This window comes from Aythya fuligula, chromosome 1, assembly GCF_009819795.1.
Source record: "Aythya fuligula isolate bAytFul2 chromosome 1, bAytFul2.pri, whole genome shotgun sequence".
Classification (NCBI taxonomy): domain Eukaryota; kingdom Metazoa; phylum Chordata; class Aves; order Anseriformes; family Anatidae; genus Aythya; species Aythya fuligula.
The window spans coordinates 164,102,353-164,117,926 of record NC_045559.1 but is presented as its reverse complement, the minus strand read 5'-3'; the positions used below and the strand labels follow the sequence as shown (position 1 = coordinate 164,117,926).

At 42.2% G+C, this 15,574-nt stretch overlaps 1 protein-coding gene across 5 annotated transcripts in view; it reads right to left on the bottom strand.

Annotated features, from left to right (window-relative positions):
- The window catches only part of KLF12 (Kruppel like factor 12), a 243,667-nt gene extending 229,145 nt beyond the window's left edge, over positions 1-14,522 (bottom strand). For 4 of the 5 annotated variants that reach the window (XM_032192667.1, XM_032192689.1, XM_032192698.1 and 1 more), the window contains exon 1: positions 14,443-14,522. The gene's annotated coding sequence lies outside the window, so the exon portion shown is untranslated. Of the gene's footprint in view, positions 1-13,397; positions 13,448-14,442 lie in introns of those variants that run through there. The other variant, XM_032192678.1, reaches the window with a different exon arrangement.
- Positions 14,523-15,574: the final 1,052 nt, after the last annotated feature.

Below are 15,574 nucleotides of genomic sequence, written 5' to 3'. Positions count from 1 at the left end.
GCTGCAGCTTTCTCGAGTCAATATTTGTAAATCATGTTTCATGTTTCCAAGGAAACCAAGTGGGTAATACCTCTTGCAAACAGCCTCTTTCAATATACTTTTCATGGCTCACAGAAGTTATCCTTGGTCTCACAAAGGAAAGAAGTTGCACTTTTCCTTGTATCTTCTGAAAAAAAAAAAAGTCAGCCTGCAGAAGCAACTCAAGCAACTTCTATGGCAAGAACCTACTGAAATCGCTGTGGACTTTCTAATCTGAAGCATATGTATAATAACCCTCGTATGCTGTAGAAAAGCTGAGTAGTTTTTCCAAAGAGTAGTAGACCATTACATTTATTTTGCACATGTAAAAGTGAGGCGCTTCTTAAATGATATCTAAATTATCAGCCAGTACACCACCTACAGAGGTCCGAACATACATCACCATCCCTCTCAGAAATGTATTATGCACCTAATAATAAAGTTCAAATGTTAATGGAGATAAAGACCAAACCCAAAGTAACATATTATAATAGAATACTGCTTTCTTATTTTCTTTTCCTATTATTTTTCTTATTTGACAAACATTTAAATCAGTTTAAGGCATGACTAGCTTAATGAACTCCGCAAACAAAAGGTTACAGGCATGTGATGTACTCAAAGTCATTTTGTTATTGAGATCTTTGGAAGAAGCAAACTTCACAGCAAATCAACAATGAAATAGTATAACTGGAGAGGAAGAAAAATAAAGCAGAAAAAATAAATCCATGAATTCCACTTCAATTCATTTGAAGACTTAAAAAGAAAAAGACAGCAAAAGTATTTTAGTGCTCTTGCACACTTGAGGCAGTTCAAAGCAAAACAGAAATCAATTGTCCTGTTTTTATAGAAATGTTGTGAGACTTCCATTTTCAAAAAGCCTGGTGATGCATTTCTAAATGATGCACTTAAAGGGCATCATTATGTGTCCAAACACCCTTGTCGAAAAACAAGGGCAAAGTTTTACAAAAAAAATAAAATAAAATCCTACTTTCCCATCTGTTCACATCTACCTACACTACACCCTCAAGAAGAGTTTAATACACAAAATATACACTCAAAGTTCCTCAGGTTGTTGCACTCAATTCACAGAGTAAGAAATGGGTATTCTATAGTGGCTCAGTGTAACAAGAGAACCACAAGCCCTTCAGAAAGGACCTCAGCCTCCTCCTGACATGACAAATACCACGCCAAATCCATGGAGCTAGATGGTAAGAAACTATTGTACCCAGATCAATCTGCAGCCTACAAGAATCCAGGTTTGAGAACACCACACAAAACAAACCTTCAGCTTCTCAACAAATGTAGATGCATACTTTTGACTCTTTTGACTTTATATGAGAAGATTGTTCACACAACAACAAAAAATGATCCCATTAAAAAGGAACCACTTTATATAACATACCAGGCATCACATTAACTATGAACTTTTGCGGCGAGCAGTGAAAAACAATTAACTGTCTTATAAAATTTCTCAAAGTTGTCTGGTGTAAGAAACAGCATTCTACATCTGATAACAGGTATTTCTGAAGGACAATATCTTCAGTGGTTGATAACTTGATCTGCAATAAGGAAAACCCATGTTCTTTTATAGTATATTCAGCAGCAAATAGTGCTCAAAGGATCTTGACTCACAGCTCAGCAGCAATGGGCTTTCTTTATGACCTCTTCTAACGGAACACATGTACACATGTTGGTTTACTTCTCTTGGATCATTTGTGTCCTTCCAACAAACACACACACACACCTTGCTTTCACAGTTTCTCCCCCTGCAACCTGCCTTCATCCTCAAGAGACACACGCAGAGGCCAGTACCACAACCAGGAACGAGATGGGAAAGACTAGAAATACTCTCAGAAGATACTGGAGCCACTCCTCAACACAACAAACCAACCACAAAGACACACACAAATGGCGGTCCTTGCCCAGACTGCGAGGACAGAAAAAGGCCCAAGAGAAACTCCTTGTAGACCGCAAGTGAAGCCATTGTCACCGTGAACCTGAGACGTCCCAATTACAAACCAGCAGGACGCACAACGCACGTGACAGCTTGACCTTAACTGAAGAAACGGAGTTGCTTTCCACGTGGCAAGCTGTGAGGTTATCACAAGCTTTCCCAAAGGTAACACAACCAGCGCCGAGATGCCACGTGCAGTTCCAACTGTCTACTGCATTAGCTCCGAAAATAACGGGTTACTGCTTTACCACAGTGTTTTCAAGAACTGCTGTAATAAATCTTCAGCAGAATTTCAGGACTCTAGGGACCTGTAACGTGCTATGTGATCTATAACATGAAAATATAAATTAAGGAATGACAGTTTTTTACATTTATAAATGCATGCAATGGAAACTAATGCTGCATAAAAACAAAACAACAACAAAATCTTGCAAGTAAAAAAGATAAAAAGGCTAATAAACATCGGGTGGAGAAAACAAAAGCAATATTACTGGTAAAGAACAACAAGCAACATCTAAAACTTGCACTTTAATAAAAAATGAAATCATTATTAGCATTTGCAGAGAAAGGTTTTTAAGCTAATGACTGAATATGCTTTAGGCTCACATTTCTTTTTTTGCCATACAAAGAGCTGTACTCAGAAGACGGAGTTCAAAAGCTCCATGGAGAGCTGTTCACAAGTCTCAAACACCACTGCTTGACTGTAAGAGGCTATTTCTTAATAAACTGGTGGTCCATAAAGAGCATAAAAATCATGAATAGTAGTAAGTCCAATAGAGTACAGTACAAGCCCACTTCAAGCACCCCACTGGAAGCTTAAATCAAGATATTGCAGAGTAAAATAAAAGGCGAGTCTGTCAGGAGGAGAACAGGGGTGAAAGCTGGGATTGCAACAGGTGATGGGAGGTCAATTTGATTTTAGAAAGGTGATGTTTCCCCACAGGCCTATTAGTTCTACAACAGTATGAGACATGTATATTTGTTTTACTATGTATTTCTCTTCCCTTTTTTAAAATACATGTACAGATAAGTAAACACTGATTTGAACTTCTCTCAAGAGCACAGCAAGATATTATTTTGGCAAAGAAGTTCAACTGAATGTATTTCTAGTGCTCTTTACCTGGTCAGCCGTTCACTTTCCTTCCAGACAGCTTGAAGCATTAATAAAGTCTTTCCTCTAAATGGCACCTCTCAGTTTTCCAACTTGCTGCACAAGGCTACATTGCACAATGGTCCTTGTTCCTAATCCTGATCCTTCTTACATGACCTACAGTAGTTACATTAGCCTGGAGAAAGAAAAGGACAGAGCTAACAAATTTCCTTTTCCTTCCTTGAAAAGGAGGAAGGGAATTACTTTTCCAATTGTACATTTGTAAATTTTCCCATTTTTTTTAATCATGCTTTGGCATTTAGTTGCTATTTCAAGAAATTAAGGAAAGGTCTGGGAGGAAACCAAACTAAAGGCTTTTTTCCCTATATACTTATCTGAGATTATAGTTTTATAATCAGGGTATGTAGAAATAAGCTTTATTTACACAATTGTTATCTCCCTAAGAAGACTGAGAAAATAGAGCAGTGAGTATGTAAACACGGAAGCAAGGCTCTAAAAAGGATGAAATAATGATAGGAGGAAAAAAAAATGGAGTACCAGCAGGACATCAATAATAAAATTACTGGGAAAGAGCAAAACTTCCTGTAGTCCAGCCGAGCTCAGCAAAATCACCCGACACTCGTACTCCCTTTTATAAAACCAGTATGATTAACGAACAGCAGTTATGGGGGGGGAAACAGAGTATCTGAACAGTAACAGCATTATTACATTTGAAATGATCCTGGATAAGAGCACGAAGAAAAAATGGTAAGCAAGAGACAAAAAGGTCTTAAGTAGTGCAACAGAACAACACACACACACACAAAAGAGCATGTGTAATCCTACTCATCTGATATCCCTGGCCAGCAAGTGTTGTATTTCTTGCTTCAAATAAAATATACGGAGTGGGCATGTCAGAAAAGGCACTTGAGAAATAGGATGTCAACAACAATAGATGAGAAAAAGAGAAGCCTTCGAAAAAGTTACTTTCATATGCAGCTTCACAGTATGAGAATAGATGGGCACTCCTATCTTTTGATAAAGTTTAATAGTTCCAGAAGCAGCAGCCTAACAAACAGTATTCCAAAGCCTCTACGGTAAAGGAATAGTCTTCCTGTAACACTGTTGTAAATTCCAGTGAGAATTTCTGACTTTTATTTATTCTTCTCAAACAAGTTGAAAGACAAACTTGAAATTACAAAAATGACTTAAATTCCTTCCTTCATCAGCATTCAAGGAGTACTCACTCGCTACTGAAGTTTCAAAGAAATTACCATGACTAGTCCCATATAAATCAGGGACTGAACAAAACTGAAATGAAGTGAACTAATCCATAAGCAGGTGTGTAAGAGAGCTTCTTTTCCACAGTTTATTCAACTACAGACCAGTACCTAGCTCATGCAAAAGTTGAAAAAAAATCTAGTGGGAGCAAAAGAAACAAGGTAGCTTTCTTTTTTCCTTCCAGCCTTAAGATAAACAATATGCTGAAGATTGATACATACTAGCTCTGAAACCCTCAAGTACATTCTAAACAGAAACTGAGTTTCACTTTTCCTTCTTATGCTACATTTTTCCTTTATTTAATATAAATATTAGTTTTAAGCACAAATACTTCTTAGGATGGTGTTTACAGTAACCTGGCACATTAAAAATAAATTATTTGTATTATTTCGGTCTGAGCAATGTTTTCTACAGTTTACGAGAGTTCTGATTTCCACCTAAGAACAGCTCAAACAGGTCAGTATTGAAATAAAACCATCCAGTAAATAGGAAACGCAGCATTGACATAATGTAATATTAAAAAATGCCAAAAATAAAGCTCAGAAAAATGAACTCCACAAAATTTTAAATACACGGGTATGCGTTTTCTCGAATAGAAATCGGCATATGTGGCATAAGACTTTTTCTGCAGTGTATCAGCATGCTAAATGTTCTTTAGACAATGGACATTGCTGGAAATGAAAAATGAGTTAGGATTACAGTAACAAAATCAGCTTTGAATTGGTTGCTTAAAGTTTCCTGCTTGCTGTTTTGAAGTAAAACCAAATTAAATCAATTCACCTTCTTCAACAGCTACAAATTAAAACATTGGTCAATTATGCAAACTCTGAAAGCAATGACAGAGAAGAAAGTGACAGGAGACTGGTTGACCACTTACTTAAGAGACAGAGGTACAAGGTTAAATGGCTGGAAGCCAAATATATGGATAAATTCAGCATATATAGATTAGGGCAATTATAATCACTGAATCCATTTACCAAAGAATATAGGTGATTCTTCATCACACAATGTCTTCTATGATATGCTCATGTATTCACAAAACGTTAAAGCTCCAACAAAATACGCTTGCTTAATCCAAGTCCAGGTGATATTCTTTTGATGACTCGATTTAAACTGAATTAGATGATCATAACCATCTTGTCTGATCTTCAAATCAATGAATTTGCAATCCAACCCTATGCTTAGATCTCTTTTTTTTTTCTTCTCCTCACTTCACAAAGCCAATCAATATAACTTAATTTGACTTTACGGTGAGTTCCTTCTGGTATCTGCTTAAATGACAGCATGTCCATCATCAACTAAAAACTTCAAACCAGCCATCACTTGAAACCATCCTTCAGGACAGCAATGAACTCGAAATGAAGCTTCACTCTTCAATTAACAATTTAAACATACGCTTTTCAAAGTCTTTTTCACTAAGTCAATATAGACTTAACATACGTATTCACATGCTACCCTGTAGGGGGAACTTGACGTGTTCTTTAGCCTATGACACAGGGAATTAAATCCCCCCTCTCAACATCAGGCTTCACATTTAGGCAGAAGAGAGCAGTACAGAGTTAGGAAAAGCCATGCCAGACACCAAGAACAGTGATGACAGTTTTATAGGAACAAAGCCTAGAAGTACTCCTAAATCCCCGAATTAACAGTTGTTTCAAAGTCGCACACCTCCCACTAGAGGTACAGAACACGGTGGGTTTCCAAAACCAGTGATCGCACTACGAACCATCAGAATGAACTGCATTTGGCAGCTATGGCTCAACGTGAACTCGTTTGTCCAGGCAGAAATTCTTAAAAGCCTTCGGAACTTGCACGCTGTGGCATTCGCAGTGCAGTCAGGATGCTTGTTAGGATGCAATTCCCAGACTTCACCCAGTTGCCAGTGCTTAAACTTCATAAAAGCTGCAGCTTAATCGTTTGGCCTTTAAACTAAGAACACCATAATGTCTGAAGAGCGCTGACAATTACTGGTTTAGATCATCTCAAATGATTGCCATGGCACACGGCAATCTACATAGCCCTACTATAAGCATTACTTTTAACATCATATAGCATAAGGACAACATTTCAGCCTACATAATTTTTCATACTTCTGATTTTTAGCTGATATGAAGGTATTTCATGCTACTTTTATGTTACTATTTATAACACCACAGTATATTATTTGACATATCACAAGGATATGTCAAATACCTAACGCTAAATCCAGCTACAACATCCATCACCACCTGACACCCCAACCACAGCTCAAAAGACAACTACATCATTAGCCTGCAGGTTCAGGTGTGTACACAGCAGTACCAAAAGAAAAGTTTTGAAGAAAAAAGCATAGAGTGGAAAAATAGAGTAAGGTTGCTATGCTATTCATAAAATGAAGATGGCTTTAAAATAACCCAGGACCCAGAAAATCCAACTAGGAATACAAATTAAAGAAGTCTTTTAATTACAAGACTGTCCCATTCAGGTCATCAGTGGAAGGGTTACACCATGATAAAAAGGAAGAAAACAGTATTTTTCACCCAAGGAGAGACAGCGCAGCATGTCACAAGAGGCAGAAGAAGCAATAGCTAAACACCCAGCAACAAGAACTCACGGTTGTGAAGAAGCTAAACTGACCACAGTCAGAAGTAATCACAAGAGACAACTTTCTCCTTTTATTTTTAATTCCTATTTTTCTAGGGGAGGAAGAAGATATGTCAGTGAAAGCTGCATGCGTGTGGAACTTTAGCAATGTTTGGAAGGGATGTGAAAGTACAAGTATCTCTTTCTGCTGATAGACATGCCCACAGGATGACTAGGGTACCAAATAGCTAAGATCCCAGTGCTTTCCCTAATGAAGAAAACCACAGCCTGGTTGAGGGTGCCCACTCTCAAAGCACATGTGGTGAGTTAACTGACAAATAATGGAAGCCATAAAAAAACAAACAAACAAACAAACAAACAAAAAAAACACACGTGGAGCATTGAACCTGCATTCCCTTCCTCACCCCCAACAGATGACATTATTTGCTTGATGTGACTACTGTAAACTTTATCCCAACAGTCACAGTTACCAGTTTGTCCATCTTCCCAAAACGCAAGGCCCAGAACTACTGCTATATATTCTTCAGGTATATACGTTGAAGACATTTTTAGTGAAATGTTGATTTAGCTGAATATAGATCTGGAAAGTAAAAGTGAAAATGGCAAAGCTTTCTAAATTAACAGCCTCCAAATCTGCCTGCCAACTAGACCGAGTTTGCATGCTTTCCTTTTCAGAAGGGAGGAAAAAAAATACTCATTCTGTTAATGTTTTCCTTTCAAAATGCTGTTGGGTACCATCTATACAAAAGATTTCATTGACTAGATAGAATCTGTGAAAAATTAAGTCATTTTGTAAGTCTTACTGATTGACAGAAACTGGAAAGGAGTGATTTTCCCCACCTCTGTTTTAGGGGAGTTTTTGTTGGAAACTCTTTTCATTTCCCACTTAACCCAAATTTTCTTGCAACGGAAAGATTCTATGAAAAAGAAACTGGAATAGCTCCAACTACTGTCCAACACTTAAAAAGATTTTAAAGTGTCATCGATCATAGCTTTTTACATGCTCTTCTAGATGCACTGCCAACCCTTACTCCAAGACTAATTCAAAAATGTTTTATGCCAACATCACACACTCAGAATAAAGACAGAGAATTAAAAAAAAAAAAAAATCTCTAAAATATTCTGATTTTAAGTCAAGTCCTGCCCAGATTCATATGTCAGATGTTACTGAATAATACTCACAGTCATCCTTCTTTCTTTCCACGGAAGAACTGGCAATTAATAATGATTAATTCTAAATACCTCTATGGCTAACGAGGATGACCACGTGTTATCACATCTGCTATGAAAACTGTCCTGAATTTTTAGCACTTCATCAGAAAATGCTATTTCCATGGAAAAAAAAAAAAAATAACCTTCACAGTAGATGACAACAATCCTAGTCAGTTTTTGATATTACAAATTTCTAATTCTATGTTATGTCATTTAACAAACTTCAGTCATTTCAGCTGAAATTCTCAGTGTCTGCTTCTGCACAGTTAGATTTGAACGTTTTCAAGAATACATCAGGTATCTTTGACTATTTTGGTAATGGGGAAAAGTCTAAAAAATAATTAAGAATATTTTTGTTTGGAAAGATTCTCCCTCGGGGATCCACAGACGACTGGTATTTTCCCAACAGAAACTGATAGGGATCCAGAGTTGCCTTTACCACAGCCAGCACGTTGCAATTTGAGCACTGTAGCTGACAACTACAGCTCGCAGGTGCCCAGGAAGACTTCCAGAGGCTTGCTGGCAAGATCTCCAACTCTGCACCCAGGCCCCAGATCTCCTTGCATCAGCTGCAGCAACCTGGCCAGCAGGCATCACAGTGGTCCCTGCTCTGCAGACCTGGCTAAGCCCCCAGGAAACAGATGGGACTTTAGGGCCAAGGCAGAGAAAGAAACTATCCTTAGGTAGCCAGCAGGATCAGTGCTGGCATTCACAACCTTGTGCTCCTCGCAGCTCTGGCCACCAGACAATGCCTCACACTAACTGTAAGTTAGCATCGTGGCTTGCACCTTACAGAGAAGATAACCAAGCGGTTATCCTAGATGACACCTGACAAAACTGGGACCAGAACTCGGGTCTCCAACACGACACATCATCTGATTAATTATCCCCTTTGCTGCACTGATGTCCAAGGTCATGCATTTGATTGTTCGGTGTTTAAACAACGAGAACATACTCACCCCATGGCCAGGAACAAAGCTGGGGATTTCTGAGTCCCATCGTGCTATGTAGCGAATACCATGCCAGCCGTTAGCAAAGAGCGTACTTCATTCCCCCTCTGAATGCTGGTTCACACAGAGGACAAAAGCTTGCTACTGCTAACCAGACATGCTTTAACTCAAGTGGTGCTGGTCTGTGCTGCGACTCCAAAGCCAGTCACTGTGAGCGCTACCAGCGACCCACAAAAGGAAAAACACCATTGCACACAAGGAAATGCGTTTCCTCAGTGCTCCAGGAAAAAAATAAATAAATAAATAAAAAGGAAAAAAAAAAAAAAGAAAAAAAAAACACTATGAACAAATAAACAAACCAGGAGATTAAAAAAACATACAGACATTGTTAGGATTGCATTCAGAGGAAATGTCAAGCTACAACGGTCTTGGCAAACTTTTTTTGTTAAAATACTCTTTAACTGTTAAGGGTCATCTCCCTTGACCCTAACACATGCAGCTTCAGTTCTGATATACCTTAGCATTCACATCCTTAACTTTGTGGTTTTATTAGACTTAATAACAATAATAACAATTGTCAGCAACCTATCACCTAGTCAAGTCTTGCCCTTACACCTGCTGCTGAGGAGGCTCCTCTGACAAAGGAGCTGATGCGCGCAGACACAAAGTGCATGAAGAAAAACAGCACAAAGAATCAAAACTGGAGGTAAGGAAGATCCCTGAAGGGGAGGAAGAGTCAACACCACAGGATCCAGCACTCGACTCATTTTACACACAATATTCAGAGGCCATGAGGGGCCTCCTGTAGCAACTGATGGGACAAGCTTAACTTCAGAGTCCTCTCCACCCTGTAATGCTCCAAAGAGGGAACACAGCAAGCAGAGAGCTTCTCTTAAATAAATACCCACATTTACACACTGGCCTGTGCCAACTGCAGTCCTTGAAAATATTTTAAACGAGTCCATACATTCACTCCTGAGCCAAGTTTTACCATATATATTTCAGTTGAGCAACACTGGGATGGTTTATGCCACCATCCCTGCCCAAAAATGCAGGAAATGAGAGAGAAATAGTTACATGATGAAGGCATAGCCATACTTTAAAGACATCTCAGTTCGAATCACACTATTTTGCAGCAGACATAAATACAAAATATATTCTTATATTATAGTTTTTGGTTTAGTTCACAGTCCATATTATGCTTTCTGAAAAATACCAAGAGGTTGTACATTGGAATCAAGAAAGGAAAAGTCCACAAAAGCGCAGTGTTATATACAGTGTAAATATACTGACTTCTCAGCAAAGCCACCTTGATTTTTCTCTTCCTTCTGCCTCTCAGTATTCTTTCAAGAATTCTGTGCCTCCAAATGGTATATAAAACTAAAGAATACTCTACTGTTTTTATATTATAGTTACCGCATGGGAGCAAACACGAAAGCACGAATTCAGAGTAAACTTAGAGCAGTCACACCAAACTTCAAGAAAGTAGGAGAAAGTTCATACATTTTAGGGTACCAAATCTAAGCAGGCCTTCGACACAGGACAGGGCTTCCATATGCAAATGCAAGAGCACCAGCACAGTTTTATCATAAACCAAAAGAGACAACACAATTTTCCTCACAATGGTCCAATTTTAGCCATTTTCACAACTGGGCTACACACACGTACTAGGTCTAGCCAACACTCCTGTCAAGTTTGTCAATGTAGTTTTTGTTTATAGCTAAGTGTACATTTATCACAGTCACAATAAATCCTCAAAAATAACCCTTGTTGCTCATTTATTTTCACATTTACTACTGACTTAAGAGAAAAATTCATTTAGCTGAAACAGGAGGTCTGTCTAAAGTTCAGTAGTTGAACAGTACGTTCTCACAGGGTAAGGTTACACGGAGCTTTTGATTGACTAACACTGTTAAAAGTGTCTTTAGTACTACAGCATAAAAGCATTTCTCTTTTCTACCATAAGCATATTTTTTATAAAAATAAATAAATAAATTTCACTGCATAGGAAGCATAGTAATTTCATGCTTTCATGTTTGCACTTTCAAAACTCCAAATTCGTCTTTCAGATACACGGCATACCCCACACAAAAGTAAAGGAAAACACAAACTTTGCTTAATACTTTTCTTTACATCTCAACTTTTCAACATCATGCCTCTATCTACGTTTTCTTGTTAGGTGGGGAAAGTGAGCATGCTTGCCTTTGTGGCTCCTCCTCTTTCAAAGACGCACAGCTGCAGCTGTAGTAAACAACCACCAGTCAGGAGCTGAGAAGGTCAAAGTCTCAGCACCGGATCCATCTCAGCTTTTCTAAAATTGAAATTTCCATTTTGAGAAATTTGGGCTTTTGTTTCTCTTTATATTTATGTCAAGGAAAGGCAAACCACAACCATCTCCCAACAAAATAAACCGAGACACAATTCTTCGCAAGTCACAAATGGAATACCTCAGGGAAAATCAGTATTTCCTCAGCTTCATTAATGAGACCCTGAATAAGGCGTTTATATCTTTTAGTTGAGCAAAGGCTTGGTCAAAACCCATCTTGAACCGAACAGACCCATTACACAACACAAATGACACTTATTTCCTTAAAAAACACACAAGGAGGTTGGCCATCCTGGAAGGTGGTGCCAGTGGTGGCAGGATGCCCACAGAGTGGACCCAGTGACCTGAAGCTTGAAGACAGCAGCACTATAACATCAGAAAGGCTAGCGTCAGCAGGCACTGCTCACCCAGTGATTAGAAAAGGCACACGCCTTCCCTTTGTTTGATAAGCTACTCAGGTCACCCAGACACCTGCCCAAAATCTAAACAACAGGACACCCTTAGCGCCAAAACATGCACCCAATTTCAGAGGGCTTCTGTAACACCACGGTGCGGTCAAGAGCATCCTGAATACCTGGGAGAGATGTTGCACATTTCACTCAAAAACCATGGCCTGTATTTCTATTCAATTTTGGCAGGTACAGCCATGCACAGTGTTGGTCTGTGGACTCAAGACTGAACAGAAAGTTGATTCCTACCACAGGGTTTTGCAGCCTAAGCCCTTCTACCACTTCATGGCAGAAGAACTAGTTCAACCTTGCAACATTTAAATATTTAAATCTCTCTCCAGAAGCGAAGCTCAGATCGCACACAGTCAGATCCGGCCAATCCCGACAGAAATACCTGGCAGAGGACCACATGATTAGCCTGTCCTGGAATCTTCAAGTTTATTTTTCAAAGTTGTTACAAACATTCTTCCAGCCTCTCTTGGGATCTTAAGGACCTTTTCAGCAAAGGATTTTCTACAAGAGAGGGGGTAGGCCTAGAAATACTGTCATTAAGTATTGATGGGGAAATAGATATACATGTTAAAAAAAAAAAAAAAAAGTAACACCTCATCTCCCATCCCCCTTTTTACATGTCTGACATTGCTTCATTATCAGAAGCAGAAACCAAACAGCACCTCCCAAATCCCAAACTCCTTCCAGCCCCTCTAGCGCACGAGCAATCACTCCTCTAACGCCCCTCAGCATATCTCCTATGTCCTCCCTGCAGCCAAATGCTGGGAGACAGCAGAGAAAACAGGATTTTTCTTTTTTTTTTTCCACAGCCCTCTTTAAATGCTATTCGCAACTCCATGAATTGGGAAGGTACAAGGAAAAAAAATATATACATATATATATATATATACAAGGCACCTCATGAAGCTGCCTGTAACCTAAGGAAAAGGCTGGCTTGGAAAAAAAAAAAAAAAAAAAAAAAAAAAATAAAGAAAGAAAGAGGTGTTTCTGTGGCTGCCTGCCCCTTCAATCCATGGAGGGAGAGGAAAAGAGGAGAGAAGAAGGAACGGTCCCGGGGTGATGTCCGGGGCTGGGGGACCGGGGGTCTCCGCTTCTTGGACGCCAGGCGCCCAGCCAGCGGCTTCAAGTTGGTCGCGTCCCATCAGCGAGGGATTTTCGCGTCTCCCCTTCGGAAGAGGAGGCGAAAATGGCAGGAGAGCCGCGGCCCGGCGGCGTGAGGGAAATTGTGCCGGCGGCCCGGCCCGGCCCGGCCCGGCGCTGCCGCCCGCCTCGGGGCTGGCACCGACCGGCGGCCAGAAAATGGAGCCCAGATGCCAGGGCTGCGAGAGGCAGCCCCGCCAAGTTGCCGCCGACCGTGCGCGGCTACCTGCCGCGGCGAGACAAAACGGGGGACGAAAAGGGGAAAAAAAATACATAGCAAGAAGAATCTAGTTTATTTATGATGGTAAAATAGGAGAATACCAAGAAAACGGCGGAAATAAAAATAAAAAAAAAAAAAAAAAAAAAAAAAAGGTTTACTTACTTATTCGGGGGCTGCCAAAGGCTAGCAGAATTTAACAGGCTTGAGCTAAACCATGATGTAAGCCAACTTATCTCCAGCACCTCGCATCGAGCAGCTCTGCTCCCGAGTACGTAATATATTTGGGATTTTATTTACTTATATCTATTTATATATATACGTGTGTGTGTATATACGCGAGAAGGTTTCGGTGCGCTGTCAAAAGCGACCGCCGCGGAAAGGTCTGCAAAGGCTGCTCGCCGGCTATCACACCCCCGCGAGAAGGGAGAAAAATAAATAAATAAATATGTAATACGTATATTTATAGGGATCCTATAAGCAGAGAGCCAGCGCTGCCGGTGCCACCCCGGTGCCGGCGGCGGGCAGCCCCGGCCGTGTCCCCCTGTCCTTCCCCCCCCCGGCGCCCCGTGCACATGCTTTTAATGTAAATACAGCCCTCCGCTCCCCCTCGCCGCCAGCTGACGGCACACAGCGTGGCTTTTTAGACGTGTATTTATTCAGTGACGGGTAATAAGGGTGAGAGCGGGTAACAGGGGTGCGCGCTACCCCCACACACGCAGCCCGGTCCCGGTGGCAGGGGGGCAGCACAAAGGGGCTCGGCGCCCCGACCCCCGCACTGCAAACACGCCGCTCGCTGCCTTTTTTTTGTTTAATTATCATGATTATTATTATTATTTTGGGGTGTGGGTGTCCCCTCTCCCCTCCAGCAGGAAAGTTGAGGGAAAGTTGGGGCGGGCGGCCCCCCGCCCCGGTAGGGCCGGTACCGGCCGCCGCAGCCCCCCCCCGGCCGGCCGGCAGCCGCTGACCCCGCGGCCCCGCTGCCGCCTCCGCCCCGCTCCGATCGGCACCCCCCAAATAAACCCCTTTTTATTCGTGTTCTTCAACGATTTCACTTCGTGCGAGCGGTTATCATATATATTTATTTTTCTTTTTTTAAGAAGAAAGCTGACTGGGACGGCAACAAGAAAAAAAAAAAAAAAAACATAAAAAAAATCATCATAGAGCACACGTTCTGTTTATTCTGATAAGAAACGGAATCGGCACAGACCTGAGCAGGAGCCGCAGAGCAGCCGCCTCCTTCCCCCGACTCGGGGTCCCCCCGGCTCTGTCTGTCCGTCCGTCCGTCCGTCCGTCCGCCAGGCTCCGTCTGCCCGTCCCCCCCCCCCCCCCGCTCCCTCCCGGGGGCCGGGGCAGAGGCTCTCCCCGGCGGCCGGCCGCCGCTGCGGGGAAATGAATGGGGGCAGCAGCAACGGGGGGAAGCGCGGCGCTGGCCGCCGACTTACCCGCGTCACATGAGGAGCCGCGGGCAGGGCGGCCCGGGGGTGGAGGCTCCCGGCGCCGCCTCGCCTCGCCTCGCCTCGCCTCGCCCACCGCCGCCGCACCGGGGCGGCAGCCGCCGCCGCTCCCCTCACACACAAAGGGCCCCGCCGAGCCGCCGGGCCCGGCCCCGCTGTGCTGGGCGGCGGGCGGAGCGCCCCCACCGGCGGCCGGGCTCCCGGGGGGGGGAAAGGGGCCGCGCCTCGGCTCCGGGGGTGGCGACGGGAACGCCCCGGGGGCGCTGAGGGGGGAGCGGGGCCGGGAGGGATGAGGGGAGATGGAGGGAGGGAGGGGGGCAGAGCCCTGCCCGGGCACCTGGCCGGCTCGGCCCTGCCCGCCTTCCCCTCCTGCTCCCTTTATTTTTAACGCTTGAGAAGCCCGTGAGGGTGGGTTGCTGTTTTTTTTTTTTTTTTCCTTTCTTTCTTTTCTCTCTTTTTTTTTTTTTTTTTTTTAGTTGTTGTTGTTGGTTTTTTGGGGTTGTTTCTTTTTCGTGGAGGTCACTGCGTGAGGCTGAGCCGCGCCTCGGCTGGCTGAGGGATTCCTTCAGGGGCAGACTGGCCCGCATAAAGGCCTGCTGGGTCGCAAAGGCTTTAAGTAGCAGCACATGGAGAAAAGAAACCCTCCAAAATATTAAACTCTGTGAAAAACTCTTCATTGTGTTTTGAAATAATTACTCTAAACTTGATAGGAAACGAAAATGTAAATCCTGAGGTTGTCTTTAAACTTAGAGAGGTAAATCCCTATCTCTTCTCAAAAGTTTTCTTACCAATGCATGCTTATGCAGCTAAATGTTTTGGTGGAAACACCCTGGCCCATGTTTGTCCAGCGTCGGAGCTACTGAGCGGCCCTAACTAGTTCCCTAG